This window comes from Rhagoletis pomonella, unplaced genomic scaffold (genome assembly GCF_013731165.1).
Source record: "Rhagoletis pomonella isolate Grant_MI unplaced genomic scaffold, Rhpom_1.0 Rhpom_scaffold_00004, whole genome shotgun sequence".
NCBI classification, from domain to species: Eukaryota; Metazoa; Arthropoda; class Insecta; order Diptera; family Tephritidae; genus Rhagoletis; species Rhagoletis pomonella.
Window position 1 is genome coordinate 8,427,480 of NW_023458558.1, and position 3,128 is coordinate 8,430,607.

A 3,128-nucleotide genomic window follows, 5' to 3' on the forward strand; every position below is an offset into this window, starting at 1 on the left:
TCCAATCGGGGCCAAAATTTATAAATATGTGATATCTTTGACTATAGTAGCATCGACGTATGGGGTTGAGGCTTAGGAAATCTGATGTAAAAATTTGCTTCCTCCATTTAAGGACCACCATTTTGTACATATATACCATTCATATCACTATTAGTATATTATTTATATCCTTTCTTATTTGAAGCTATTGAATTTAATAAATTACAAACTCACACCCAAATCAACAGAACCAACCCCGAAAATCTCAATCAAAATCTGAAGAAAAAATCCTACCAAAATAGGAAATAACCTCAAAACATTAAGCAGGCGACTCACTCTCGCCTCTCACTTCGGCGTCACTGTGACAATCGTCTGAGTGTGAAGGAGAGTGGGTAATGTACCTGAAAGCGTAAAAGCGTGCAATCGTAGCCTCCGTTTGTTGCCACGCCACCAATCATCCAGGCAACACCGCTCAATAGCTCAGCTGGGCTAGGGCGGTGGTGCGCCACTGTAACGTGATGTGGGTGTTTTCCTGTCTGGCAGGCGTTGAACGTACCAACTAATAAAGCCTGACACGTGGCATCAACAATGAAACGCATTAAAGTCGATTACAATATGAAGTTCCTTAGTGGCATACATCCTGCATTCATTTTCCGCTTTTTTGTTGGTGTTTTTACTGCACTTTTTTCAGTTTGGGTTTGTTATTAAGCTTACTAACAATTTCGTGTGAACATGTGCGAGTGTGTGTGTGTCTATTAATATCTCTATACCTTTGATTTTGTACACCGTTATATTATATACATACATACATATTTAACCGTTAAGAACGTCACTTAGATATTTTTGGTGCTAAAAATTGTTAAAACATTTCGTCGGACGATACCCTACAGCTGAGCACTATAGACATTTTGATCTTCAAAAAAGCGGTTTTTTATTAAAGGAATCGCCTTCTTCTTATTTGGCACTACAACCTTTTGTTGGTCTGGGCCGAGGCCAAAAAGCTTTTCCAATTGCCTCTCTCCTCTACGAATTTCCCTTGTTTTCGTTGCCCACCCATGGGTGCGGAGTCGAAGGATATTTTCACTAGAGCGTCGACATCCATTAACAAAAAATCAATTTTTTAACACCGAGAAAAAATTATTTACAGACTCTTACGAGAGCTTTCAGACCCCCTAATAAATATGTTTTAAGGCGTTAGAAGGTTTACGATATTGTTTATTGTTTATTTATTGCCCAAAACTAAGTGTGATTACAAATATTCTCAGTGAATAGGATTAAATCTAAGTATACTTAGGGCCGTTTTCACCAACTCTGATTAACACTGATCGCCAGTTAAACATCGTTGCCGACGCTTCTGACTCCATGCATATTACATTGTGTCGGTAACGTCGGCAACGATGTTTAACTGGCGATTAGTGTTTACCAGAGTTGGTGAAAACGGCCCTTAGTCCTAGCAAGCAACAAACTTTTATCTAGGATTTCTAATATTATTTAATTACCTTTACTGTAAAGTATGTATAAATGAACTAAACTTTATTTTAATTTCGTTTTTACTTTTTAACGACATATGACAATAAGACACTTGTGATACATACACAAATGTATGATTTATTCGAGTGGCATGTATCTAGATTCTAGAATCTTATTTGATTTTCGTAGTTTAATTGAGTTGTGTATGGTTTTCGTTAAATCTATCGATAGATCTAAAAATATGTGTAGTTATTCCTTGATTAGAAAAATCGTTTTTAAACCCGTTTTCATTATAAATACATAAATAACATTTGATTTTACTGAAGGATTTCCTTCAAACAATGCCTGTAGTTACCGTTAAAAGCATATGTATAATGTTAAAAATTCCAAGTAGAGTCCAGTGCTTCTCTATACTTATTCTTTCCAATGTAAAGCACGCCGTCAACTTCCTTTAACACTCCCAGCAAGTACCCCATCGAAAACCTTTAGGGCTGCAGCTTTTCCATTCATTCGTACAATATTGCCGAACCAACGAAGCCGGTGTGAATTTAATTGACAACGAGCAAGATTTCATAAATATTAAGCCGATTCATTCTCTCGTGCACTTTAACGGCCGCAGAGGCTTATATAGTGTTGTTTCTGTGCCTACCCAGCCGAATCTAGCAATTTTCAGCAAGAGCTATTTCTAATCTAATGCTGGTGCCATAATGTGTTATGTATTGCCAGCTTCGCCATCAATTTCAGTAAAAAATTATTTTTCTCTTCAATCAGTATCTATATTCGCAAAAAAAAAATATTTTTTTTCCCCCTAAATTATTTTCTTGAAACTGGAGTTTTACTCCGTCGAAAAAAAAAATTAGTTTTGGAGCACAAAAAAAAAATATTCACTGCTTTTCTACACCCTCATGTTCGGTTTGGCTGGATGTAGCGTACCGCCTCTTGTAGGTGGGAAAACAGAAGGCAAACTCGTTTACTATTTTGTTCGCAGCAAATCCGTGAACGCAATGAATGGATTTTATGAAACCCCGCAAATTGCAGGTAGAATATCAAAGATTTCCATGGAGAAACCGTGTCGGTTGCCGTCGTTCTATGTACTTTCGAACGTGCCATTAATATTTCCGATAAATAGTTAGATACTATTGGCGTATGCATACAGTGGGGAACAGTGATGTACGACGTATGTACATTGACCGTACATATGTATGTATTTTATAAAAGGCTTTTAATAATCATGTAGAACGTGACATTAGGTCATTACATGTTCTATAAGATTCGCGGCACGCATAATATTCGGCCCATTATAACATACAAATGTTACATATTCACGAGTTGGCCCACCATTTATCGGCCTGCTGAGTGGAAGATCGACCCATCTTGGCAGCCAGTTCGAAAATGCTCTATCTCAAAAAAAAAACGTTTAAAGAACGCCCTATTCAGAATTCGTTTCAAAATCGCCCTATCTCAGCTGCCGATTCAAAAACGCCCTATATCAGCACATTTTCAATAAATTTTGAATTGAGATAGGGTGTTTTTGAATCGAATTCTGAGATAGGGCATTCGTCAACCAAATTCTGAGATAGGGTGTTTTTCAAAAATATTCTGAAATCGGGCGCTCTTGAAAAGTTTTTTGAGATGGGGCGTTTTCGAACTGGCTGCCGAGATAGGTCGATCTTCCACAA